Consider the following 13,246-nt stretch of genomic DNA (forward strand, 5'->3'; position numbering starts at 1 on the left):
ACCATGGTAGTAAGCTAACCTTATCTTAAACCTGACTCTCTCTCTCTTTTTGAATTTGGCTGCACTGAGTCTTAGCTGCAGCATGTGAGATCTTTGATCTTCATTGTGGCACGTGGGATCTGGTCTTTTCAGGTGGTGCTAGTGGTAAAGAACCCACCTGTCAATGCAGGAGACATAAGAGACACAGTTTCGATCCCTGGATTGGGAAGATCCCCTGGAGGAAGTTATGGCAACCCACTCCAATATTCTTGCCTGGATAATCCCATGAACAGAGGAGCCTGCTGGGCTACAATCCACAGGGTTGTAAAGAGTTGGACATGACTGAAGCATCTCAACATGCATGCATGCATGTATGCAGGATCTAGTTCCCTGACCAGGGATCGAACCCAAGCCCCCTGCATTGGGAGAACAGAGTCTTAGCCACTGGACCAGCAGGGAAGTCCTAAGCCTGACCTTTATTTATGAAAACTTTCACTAAGATTTTATTGATGAGAACCCACCCATTTTTTCAAGAGTATCTCTCACAGCTGCTGCTGCTGCCAAATCACTTCAGTCGTGTCCAACTCTGTGTGACCCCACAGACAGAAGCCCACCAGGCTCCCCCGTCCCTGGGATTCTCCAGGCAAGAACACTGGAGTGGGTTGCCATTTCCTTCTCCAATGTGTGAAAGTGAAAAGTGAAAGTGAAGTCGCTCAGTCGTGTCCGACTCTTAGCGACCCCATGGAATGCAGCCTACCAGGCTTCTCCATCCATGGGATTTTCTAGGCAAGAGTACTGGAGTGGCTTGCCATTGCCTTCTCCATCTCTCACAGCTCCCTAATCTTTTCTCTAGTGTGTCTTTGAAGTTCCCTCCTACATTCCAAAATAAATGCTAGAAAGTAGACACCTCTGATAGTTGCCTTTTCATAGCTTTATCTTTCTAACCTCCACAACATACAATGTTATTTTTAAAAAAAATTTTTTTTAATAGCCAAAAATCAAACTCAGATTTTTACAAATTATTGAGTTTTCATATAAGATACAGGAAACTTAGTTCCCTACAAGGGCCATAAAATGATATAGTTAAGGAAAATACAGAATATAGCATTCATATTCTAAAGAATTAGTGGAGAATATAAAAAAGCTCAAGTTTTAGGATCAGATAGCCTCATTGAATCCTGTTTAACAAGTTACAATTAGTCGCCTACATGTGAACCACCATCAAGCATGACTGAAACTGCAGCATTGCCCTCTGTCCTCTATTGCTGACGATCTTTCAGCCTTACCATCTCCCTCTTCCTCTTCCCTCCTCTAGTCAGCATCTCTTCTTGCCTGTTCACGTAATGCCAGCCCTTGTATTCCAGCTGTTGTACTGTACTACTGTACTTTTCAAGGTGAAAGTGAAACTCTTCGTAGTTCAGTTGTGTCCGACTCATTGCAACTCCTTGGACTGTAGCCCTCCAGGGTCTTCTGCCCATGGAATAGCCTGGGCAAGAATACTGGAATGGGTAGCCATTCCTTTCGCCAGGGGATCTATAATATTTAAAATTGTTTTTTTGTGTGTGTGTGTGTGTTTGTTTTTCACATATTTGTGTGAAAGTATTATAAACCTATTATAGGACAATACTATATAGCCGCTGGTGTCAGTTTGGTATCTAGGCTCACTTTGTTGGACGTAAAAACAAATTGGATTTTTAAATGCCCTCTAAGAACAGAACTCATTTGTATGTAGGGGACTTACTGTACTAGATGCAACATCTGGGATAAATTAATACCTCTACCCTTCAGTTTCCACATCTGTATTATATACCCACCAATGAGGGTCTTGTGATGATTAAGTGTGCTAATTAAATGTTTTTTTTAGAAAGCCTACCCTAAGAACTCAATAGGCTAATATTATTAAGAGAGATAAGCCAGAGGACAAACATCAATATTTCTTTCTCCTATCCCTCCCAGAGTTAAATATCTTTACCCATTTACCAGGAAGAATTATGGAATACTTATAATAGTTTCATTTCTCTACAATGTCCTCTTATAAGACTGTGGGTAATAAAATGGTCCATTCCTTAAAAATGAGAGAATAGGAATAAAATTATCCTGGCAAGCTCACCTAATCTTTCTCAAATCCCTTATCCATACAAAGGAGAAAAAACATGTATCAGTGTTTTCTGTATAAACTTAGTTCAAATATGTAAAAATGCTTCATAAATTACATGACACAGTATAAGTTCAAGATATTTATTATTTGGCATAGAAGTAACTGAGGATATAAGATGTAATTTTAAATATAAGAAGAAAGCACACTGAATAGCTGCCTCATCAAAAAGAGGCATTTTCTGTCTAATTTTATCCTTACTACTCAAGGCTAATCTACATCACCTTTTTAGAAAACTTATCAATGGCAGTGACAAACAATGAGATTAAATATATATATAACAACCACTGGAAGCCAGAAAGAAAAACATCAATACAGTATACTAACGCATATATATGGAATTTAGAAAGATGGTAACCTTAACCCTGTATACAAGACTGCAAAAGAGACACAGGTATATAGAACAGTCTTTGGGACTCTGTGGGAGAGGGTGAAGGTGGTATGATTGGGGAGAACGGCATTGTAGCATGTATATTATCATAGGTGAAATGAATCACCGGTCCAGGTTTGACGCATGATACAGGATGCTTGGGGCAGGTGCACAGGGATGACCTGGAGGGAGGATATGGAGAAGACGGAGGTGGGAGGGGGGGTCAAGAAAGGGAACACATGTACACCCGGGGCGGATTCGTGTCAATGTATGGCAAAACCAACCAATATATTAATGTAAGGTAATTTACCGCCAATAAAATAAAAAAATAAATAAACAAAAATAAATAAAAAATAAAAATATAACAACCACTGGAAAAGAAGAAACCACGGGGTCTCATTTTTTTAGGATATAGTTGCCCAGTTATGTTTGATGGAGAGAAAATCACTAAAATTACCAAAGGAGCTTACCTGCCAGCCCCTCCAGCACCATTCTGGAATAGATCTTTGACCACCATCCTTCTTCATGAGATAACAGCTCCTGCATTATATTCTACAACTAGTACTTAAAAATAACATGGACATTTGCTTTTTATATTTAGATGCAAACATTTCCATCAGAGATATTTCACTAGCAGTAATTTGAAATTTTATATATGTTCTATAATACAATGGAAACTGGCAAAGTGAGTAGTTCTATGGAAGAATGAATTTTTATCCTATATTTTTACAACAACAAAAAATTCCAAACCTCCATCTGAAACTGCCATCTTGGATCTGTGTGTGGAACCCAGGTGGTTACTCTGCATAGATCTTTGCTAGGACTCATTTTCCCAGGCTAATGAGAATATTATAGACTGTACTTAAAACCTGAAGGTTTATGTATCACAGTTTGTTTACTGAAGGAGGTGAAATATTTTTAAACTCTCTGTTTTTATAGAGGGAACAATTTCCCCTGGAGAGAAAGACTATTATTGGCATGAAAATTTAAAGGTGTGATGATTTAAAAAGTAGCAAAGTGGTGAAAAGAACAAGGTCTAGGGTCACCTGCCAGGGTCTGGCTCAGGTTCTGCATGTGGTAGCTGCGTGACTTTATGAAACTTTCTTAACCACCCTGTGCCTTGGTTCTTCCATCTTTAAACTCTTGTGGCATATACATACAAACTCTCGTAGAATTTGTGGATTTAATCCTTAAGCTGAGTGGTTAAATATAAAGACCAAAAAGGGCAACAATGAGAATTTACATACGTGCACAAACTCTTTATGCAACCAATTTGACATGATATTTTTCCTTTCCATAAAGATGCAATAGCTTATTCAACTTTGCCCAAGATACGCTTCATAGTTAGTATCTAATACTAAAGCTAGAATAATTTCTTTTAGGGATGAAGTTAAAGACATTACCTTGTGGTAGCATGTTTCAGTGCTGCTTGCTCAGTCACTCGGTCATGTCCAACTCTCTGCAACCCCATGGACTGTAGCCCACCAGGCTCCTCAGTCCATGGAATTTTCCAGGCAGGAATACTGGAGTGGGTTGCCATTTCTTCCTCTAGGGATATTATAGTGTACCTGTGTGTTTATATACATAGTGGTCACTGCTGTGAGTTAACAATATTGCCTTCTTCCTGTTGGTTTCAAGAATATCTGGCCTGAAGGAAATGTGAGTATTTATACATTGTTTTCTGTGCACCCTGCACTGTATGAGAATTACGTTTTATATTTCACACTGGTGAAGAACAGTATGACAAGGCAAAAAGATAGGACACTGAAAGATAAACTCCTCAGGTCGGTAGGTGCCCAATATGCTACTAGAGATTGGTGGAGAAATAACCCCAGGAAGAATGAAGAGATGGAACCAAAGCAAAAACAGCACCGAGTTGTGGATGTGACTGGTGATGAAAGTAAAGTCTGATGCTGAAAAGAGCAATATTGCATAGGAACCTGGAATGCTAGGTCCATGAATCAAGTCAAATTAGAAGTGGTCAAACAGGAAATGGCAAGAGTGAACATCGACATTTTAGGAATCAGTGAACTAAAATGGACCGAAATGGGCAAGATCCCTTAGAAGAAATGGAGTAGCCCTCATAGTCAACAAAAGAGTCTGAAATGCAGTACTTGGATGCAATCTCAGAAACAACAGAATGATCTCTGTTCATTTCCAAGGCAAACCATTCAATATCACAGTAATCCAAGTCTATGAGCCAACCACTAATGCTGTAAAGTTGAAGTTGAATGGTTCTATGAAGAACTACAAGACCTTCTAGAAATAATATCCCCCAAAAATGTCCTTTTCATTATGGGGGACTGGAATGCAAAAGTAGGAAGTCAAGAGATACCTGGAGTAACAGGCAAATTTGGCCTTGGAGTACAAAATGAAGCAGGTCAAAGGCTAACAGAGTTTTGGCATGAGAACGCACTGGCCATAGCAGACATCCTCTTCCAACAACACAAGAGAAGACTCTAAATGTGGACAGCACCAGATGGTTAATACCAAAATCAGATGGATTATATTCTTTGCAGCCAAAGATGGAGAAGCTCTATACAGTCAGCACAAACAAGACCAGGAGCTGACTGTGGCCCAGATCATGAACTCCTTATTGCCAAATTCAGACTTAAACTGAAGAAAGTAGGGAAAACCATTAGACCATTCAGGTATGACCTAAATCAAATCCCTTACATTTATACACTGCAAGTGACAAATAGATTCACGGGATTAGATCTGACAGAGACTGCCTGAAGAACTATGGACAGCAGTTCATGACGTTGTACAGGGATCAAGACCATTCCCAAGAAAAAGAAATGCAAAAGGCAAAACAGTTGTCTGAGGAGGCCTTACAAATAGCTGAGAAAAGAAGAGAAGCTAAAGGCAAAGGACAAAAGGAAAGATATAAGCATCTGAAAGCAGAGTTCCAAAGAATAGCAAGGAGAAATAAGAAAGCCTTCCTTAGTGATCAATGCAAAGAAACAGAGGAAAACAATAGAATGGGAAAGACTAGAGATCTCTTCAAGAAAATTAGAGACACCAAGGGAACATTTCATGCAAAGATGGGCTCAATAAAAGACAGAAATGGTATTGACCTAACAGAAGCAGAAGATATTAAGAAGAGGTGGCAAGAATACACAGAAGAACTATACAAAAAAGATATTCACGACCCAGATAACCACGATGGTGTGATCACTCACCTAAGCCAGACATCCTGGAAAGTAGTCAAGAGGGCCTTAGGAACCATCACTAAGAACAAAGCTCATGGAGTTAATGAAATTGCAGCTGAGCTATTTCAAATCCTGAAAAATGATGCTGTGAAAGTGCTGCACTCAATATGCCAGCAAATTTGGAAAACTCAGCAGTGGCCACAGAACTGAAAAAGGTCAGATTTCATTCCAAACCCAAAGATAGGCAGTGCCAAAGAATGTTCAAACTACTGCACAATTGCACTCATCTCACAGGCTAGCGAAGTAATGCTCAAAATTCTCCAAGCCAGGCTTCAACAGTACGTGAACTGTGAACGTCCAGATATTCAAGCTGGATTTAGAAAAGGCAGAGGAACCAGAGATCAAATTTCCAATATCCATTGGGTCATCAAAAAAGCAAGAAAATTCCAGAAGTACATCTATTTCTACTTTATTGACTACGCCAAAGCCTTTGACTGTGTGGGCCACAACAAACTGTGGAAAATTCTTCGAGAGATGGGAATCCCAGACCACCTGACCTGCCTCCTGAGAAATGTGTATGAAGGTCAAGAAGCAACAGTTAGAACTGGACATGGAACACCAGACTGGTTCCAAATCAGGAAAGGAGTACGTCAAGGCTGTATATTGTCACCCTGCTTATTTAACTTATATGCAGAATACATCATGCGAAATGCAAGGCTGAATGAAGTACAAGATAGAATCAAGATTGCTGGGAGAAATATCAATAACCCCAGATATGCAGATGACACCACCCTTATGGCAAAAAGTTAAGAACTAAAGAGCCTCTTGATGAAAGTGAAAGAGGAGAATGAAAAAGTTGGCTTAAGAGTCAACATTCAGAAAACTAAGATCATGGCATCCGGTCCAGTTACTTCATGGCAAATAGGGAAACAGTGGAAACAGCAAGAGACTTTATACTTTTGGGCTCCAAAATCACTGCAGATAGTGACTGCAGCCATGAAATTAAAAGATGCTTGCTCCTAGGAAGAAAAGCTAGGACCAACCTAGACAGCATATTAAAAGGCTGAGAAACTACCAACAAAGGTCCATCTAGTCAAAGCTTTGGTTTTTCCAGTAGTCATGTATGAATGTGAGAGTTGAATTACAAAGAAAGCTGAGCGCCAAAGAATTGATGCTTTTAAACTGTGGTGCTGGAGAAGACCTTTGAGACGCCCTTGGAATACAAGGAGATCCAACCAGTGCATCCTAAAGGAAATCAGTCCTGAATATTCATTGGAAAGACTGCGGCTGAAGCTGAAACTCCAATACTTTGACCACCTGATGTGAAGAACTGAATCATTAGAAAAGACCGTGATGCTGGGAAACATTGAAGGCAGGAGGAGAAGGGGACAACAGATGATGAGATATTGAATGGCATCACCAACTCAATGGACATGAGTTTGAGTAAGCTCCGGGTGGGGAATCTGGAGTGCTGCAGTCCATGGGATCAGAAAGAGTCAGACATGACTGAGCAACTGAACTGAACTAACAAGCTAAGAATGTTTTTGATTAAACGGGTAGGAAAAATCTAAAGAAGCATAATGTTTTGTGGCACATGAAAATTAAAATTGCAGCAATCCATAAAAAAGTGTTATTGGAACAGTCATGCTCATTCCTTTACATATTATTGATTGTCTTGGGTGCTTCTGCACTGTAACAGCAGTGTTGAGTAGCTAGGACAGAAGTCATATGGACACAAAGCCTAAAATATTTAGTATCTGGTTCTTTAAGAAAATGTTGCTGATCCTCCTGTCTGGCCTAACTCTATCCCAGAAAGGAAGATTGGCACTCTAACAAGATCATAGCCAAGATTCTACTAAGCAGAGGGTAAGCTGATATTTATCTGATGGCTATAGAACAATCTGCTCCAAGACAAGAGAGAAGATAAAGAGGACCAGTTCTTTGCCATCTAAGAAATTCCACTTGAGTTTGCAGCACAAGAGTTTTCCCCAAACTGTCTTATAGTGGTCATTTTTCCTAATTATACAAAATGGGGACTTATTTTGGTAACTTCATCATAACATCACAAAGGCAGCAAGTCAGAAATTCAGTCAGTATAGAGGAAATCCAAACCCACCCCACATCCAAGTCAGCTGATAACATGGTAAATGTTTGCCAGGTTCAAACCTCTTCTGGCAAAGTGGTGTAGAGAATCCCTCCCCCAGGAAGACTGCTCATTGATGGACCATTTAACATTCATCACTCACGTACCACTGTGTTCTAGGCATTGCTCTCAACTTTGAGGACACAGGGATGAATCAGAGAAGTAATGACCCTGCTTTCATGGAACCTAAAACACAATAGAGGTGACAGTAAACAATAAACGAATAACTAGGAAAAGGCTCGAAAGTGCTATAAAAACACAAGGTATAAAATACTACATGATTCCACGTACATGAGGTATATTGAAGAGTCAGATTCATAGAGACCGAAAGAGAACAGTGGTTGCCAGGGAGTGGGTGGAGGTGGGAATGGGGAGTTTATATTTAGTGGACAGAGTTTCAGCTTTACAAAATGAAAACAGTTCTGGAGATGGTTGGTGGTGATGGTTGTACAACAATATGAATGTATTTAATACCATTGAACTGCACACTCAAAGGTGGTTAGCATGGTAAGTTTTATGCTATTTGTATTATACCACAATTTTTAAAATGGGAAAAAAAATACTAGCCATAAAGAGATGTCTTAAAAGCTTCCAAAAAGACAGGTTTCCCACCAAGAAAATAAAAAAAGCATTCAATTTCTTATCAGATACTAGAAAATAATGAAGAAAAAACATGTTCAAAGTTCTGCGCTAAAATTATTTTCAAGTTAAACTTCTATACTTAGACAAATTATTAACTAACTATGAAGGTGGAAAAATGTTATTTTCAGACAAACACACATACACACATATATATACAAGTAAAGTGATGGTGGCTGGTTAAGTGGCTGCCATTCACGTTAACATATTTTCAGTTTAAAAAGAAATTTTAGAATAGGAGATCTATTCACATAGTTAAAAATCAGAATACATAAAAAGATACATGGTGAATCTCCTCTTCCAATCTCCTCCTTCATATTCTTAGGTGTTCTCACTGCTCCTTCTCAGAAGGAGCCACTGTTAGATTCTCACATAGCTTCTATAATATCACTGTACATGAATAGGCACATATACAGATAGATTCTTTCTCTTCCCTTCCTTTAAATGGTTGACTTAAAAGGGGTAATTAGGTAAGGTCTTGGTAGCAGAAAGATTGAGCCAGGTGAAGAGGAGAACATTCCAGGCAGAGAAAAGAGAAACACCAGAGGCTCTAGCGCAGAAGTTAGTGTCTTATGTTTAAGAATCAGAAGGAAGTCAAATAATGGGTGCACAACGGATGAGGAAGGGTGGCACAGAAGAAAAATGGAAGAATGGAAGGAAGAATGCATGACTCCACCTAGAGTAATAGTGCATAGCTGCCCAACCCTGTCTTCATCGAGAAACTTTCTCCGTGATATCTAACCTTGCCATTAAGGTAGTTTGACCTCAAAAAGAGGATCCCATGGAGCCTCACTTCTTCCAGGAAATAGTCAGCTACAGATCCCCCTTCAACCTCTAACACTAAACACATCTTCCTCTTTAGAAACGTCCCTGGATGGCTCACTTGCCCTCTGAAGCCAACAAAAGAATTATGAGTATGCCTGGAATCCAAGCAGCAAGTGCCCCTCACTTCTAAAAATCCCACCATAAGAGGATGCTTGCCAATCAGAGACTGTTTCCTCTCTTTATAAATGTATTCTCCCCTCTACCGCCTTCTAACTCCTGCTGACAGTGAGGGCAGATGGATTCCCTCACCCAGTTTATGAATCAACGGCCTCTGCACATCTTCTTTTGACACAGTTTTGTCTTTGACTTCATGAAACAGTTCCAACTTGAGCCTAAGTGCAGGGCCCTGTTTTACCCCACCTCTCAAGATGAAGGGGGAAGAGGGGAGAGAGAAATCACCAGATGCTTAGTTTATTGCATTTTATTTTATTTTAGTATTTTCTGTGCTTCTTAAACTCTAATATCTCCCAATACTATTTCTGAATACTTATTTTATTTCAGTCCCAAATTTGGCATTTAGAGAGGAGTTTTTTTTCAGACTGAAAACCTCTATTTTGTTCAATATATACATAGACATACTCATAAAACTTTCCAAGCTTTATTTAAACAGTTTTCTGATGTGGTTTCCATAAAGCAATATTATGACTCAGTGTGGATATTTAGAGAAATTATGATGATTTCTTTTAAAATTCTAATTATAGTTTAAATGACCTAATTGCTATTCAGAATCAGACACATTATATGCCCAATTCAATATACTGCTTTAAAATATTGCCAAAGATTAAAATAAATTATAATGTATAGTGCATAATTTCACCTTAATTATGTATTTCTGTGATTGGTTTCCAGCTTCACTATTTCTGTTATCTCTGTAAACCATTTTCCTTCTCCATCATATTTGTTGCTTGATAAAGGAGTAATGCTGAAATGATGAGACGCTTAAATTTTTTTAATGTTTTTATTATAAATAATACATACTTAAAAAAATTTAAAACACTACAGAAGTAGATAACACCTGTCCCTGTCCCCATGAATTCTATTATTTAAGTAATCAAGGTATGATATTCCTGTGTATTAGAATCAAGAGTAGAACTAGGAAGAGCTTAGACAACTGTAAAAGTAGAAGGCATGCAGAATACATGACACTTACATTTCTGACACTAACGTTTGTAGGGATCCCAGAGTCACTCTCAATTTTGACAATGTCTAGATGGACTCTCAGAACTCACTCGAAACTGTTATACTCACAGTTGCAGTTTTTACAGGGAAAGAAAACGGATGAAAATCAGTCAACAGAGGAAGCACATGGGGTGTAGTCCAGGGAAATACCAAACATGGGGCTCTCACTGTCCTCTCCCCACAGAGTCAGGACACATTGCTTTCCTGGCATTGATATGTGACAAAACACATGGAATGATGCCAACAAGGGAAATTCAGTCAAGCCTCAGTGTCCAGAGATTTTATTGGGGATCCATTACAAAGGCACGATTGATGGCTTCACTGCTCATGTGCTTGTCTGACCCAGAATAACACTAGATAACATTGCTGGGTTTTCTAGTGTGGCCAGTCCCATCCTAAGACTATCTGGGTTTAGCCAGTCCCCATTATGTATCATAGTGTTAGACTATCTGGCAAAAATAAAGGCATTCTTTTCAGCCCTGTAGTTCCAAAGGCTTAGTGATTACCTCCCAGAAGCTAAGGTCAAAGACCAGAACTCTTTTTGAGCAAGGTAAAATTATTTACTACACAGGCTTCCTAGTCGGTGGGGGTTGGGGGGGGAAACTTTAGAGGAGTGAAAGTATCCAAACTGATTATCTTCAATTAACTTCAGACATTATTTCATGATGTTCCTTAAAGGAGAGAACCAGTTAGCTGTCTTATTGCCACCAACAGAGTATCAGGGGTAGTAGGCGAGAATGGATTCTGTTTGTTTTATGCTTTTCCTCTTTGTCATTATAGATCTCTATTTCATTTGATTCCTTTTCTCTCCTGCTCCACCTCCACTGCTGTGCTTTGTTTACTGAACTGGTCCCTCAGCGGTAGCGATCACCTGTACAAATGCCCACAGAAGTGACTAAAGGAGTGAAGTTCCCATTTGACCTTGGTTCAGTATTGATATACAAAAGAAGATCCTTTTCCACAAAGGAAATCTATTCCCTCACTTTCCCACTAACCCCTCCTTTATTCTTGAATGGTGCAGATCTCTCAGCAAATATATCATTATCTGGCTTTTGATGGAGTGTGCAGAGAAACAGCTCTCTGCTACAGTATAGTCAACAGCTAGGGCATGTAGAATTTTGGTCCTGATTCTTTAGTCTCAGACTCAAGTCAACAATTCAGGGTCTGGCAATGTGGTCCCTAAAGCACCACTTCTCATCTAAAGGACTAGAGTTCGCTCAACACTGACAGCTACATAGTGAGAATGGGAGGACAGTTTCCCAACAAAAGTAGAAAATCTGAAATCACTCCACTCACTCATATATGTGAAATTCACATAGTATAAAATTAACTTATGTTAATACTTTTAATACTTTCACAGTGCTGTGCAGCCACTACCTCTATCTAGTTCTGAAACATTTTCATCATTCTGAAATAAAACACCATACCCATTAGGCAATCACTCCCCACTCTCCTCCTTCCAGCCACTAAAAACCACCAGTTTGCTTTCTATTTCTATGGATTTATCAATGCTGGATATTTCATATAAATGAAAGCATACAGCATGTGATCTTTTGTGTCTGGCTCCTGAAATCACTGCATTTTAAATGTGGTCGCAACACCAAAAAACAGTGAACAACAAAGCTGGGTGAGATAAACCGAACACATGTGAGGGGAAGTATGGTCTGCTTGCTACTAGTTAATAGCCTCTGCCCCGATGCAAAGAGTGATAGAAGGGATCACAACTGGACACTGATTAAGAGCAAAGAGCCTGGAAAAGATGTCCTCTAGAAGGGCAAGGAATTAAGCTAAGTCTCCATCTATTCACAAATCCAGTTAAGAACAGTCAAGGACACAGAATTTAGTAGAGAGAGCTTGTTAGAATCATGGTTTATATAGGCAAGCCAAGTCCAATGTTCTAGAAAGTCCTGGAAAGTAACGAATGCAGAAACTTTATTTGCAACAACTTTGTGTATGGATTGGCAGGTAGAGATGGGGGAATACAGCTCAAGGCCAATGAATTCTGTCAATCAGAATGGATAGGTTAAACAAAGTTTTTTTAAAGTTATTTTTAATCACATTATATTATTTCAAAGTTGTTGACCTGATCATCTCATGCCAATCAGTACCTCTGATTAGTAGCTTTGGCATTCTTGATTCAAGACCTAAATAAACAGATTAAGTTTCAGGCATTCTAAAGTTGGTAATCACGTAGACTCCAGACTTAGAAAGCATGCAGAATAAAAAGGGAAGATTATGGGTTAAAATGGAAATGTTAGGGATGATGCCAATTGGAACTCAACATGAAGCACAGCTTTGCTTTGATACTTTTTAGTCTCAGTTTTTCCATCAGAAACATAAGTATAATTACTCAATGTGCTAGACTGTTGTTAGAATGATACATAATTGTCTGTGTGATATCTGACACAGATGAAAAGCAGTAGGTATGAATTATTACAATAATGAGGCTGACATTGACAAACAATTTGAACTACTAATTTTAGGATAGGCATTTGTTCTCTGACTGCATTTCTGCTCGCTGCTGGGTACAGGTGAAACATCATACCCAGATAAGGCTCAAAGGCTTTAGTAGGTCTTCAACAATAGGACAGAAATGTACCTTACAAAAGTACATGAAGCAAGTTTACCACTAGTTTAGGGGAACAGTGATAGGTTTTTAAATTAAATCTAAAATAATTTTACCCATTGAAAAGGATGACAGATGGACAGTGTGACCCCCTGCAATCTTTCTTACTTGTAGAAATGGCAGCTAGTTGGAGGGATTAAGCCTGTCAATGTCACACTGCCAACTGGACAGTTCTCAA

The 13,246-nt window shown here is 39.1% G+C and overlaps 2 long non-coding RNA genes across 2 annotated transcripts in view; both read right to left on the minus strand.

Annotated features, from left to right (window-relative positions):
* LOC129545758 (uncharacterized) overlaps window positions 1–13,246 on the minus strand; it is a 105,204-nt gene that overhangs the window by 58,687 nt on the left and 33,271 nt on the right. The window lies entirely within an intron of this gene.
* On the minus strand, window positions 2,922–7,985 carry LOC148778839 (uncharacterized). The gene is made up of 3 exons (XR_016038960.1): window positions 7,907–7,985; window positions 3,908–4,072; window positions 2,922–3,044 (listed from the first exon to the last, which is right to left on the minus strand). It is a non-coding gene; the product is annotated as an uncharacterized LOC148778839 (long non-coding RNA).

This window comes from Moschus berezovskii, chromosome 1, assembly GCF_049115385.1.
Source record: "Moschus berezovskii isolate FMDL1 chromosome 1, NW_MosBer_1.0, whole genome shotgun sequence".
Taxonomy (NCBI): Eukaryota; Metazoa; Chordata; class Mammalia; order Artiodactyla; family Moschidae; genus Moschus; species Moschus berezovskii.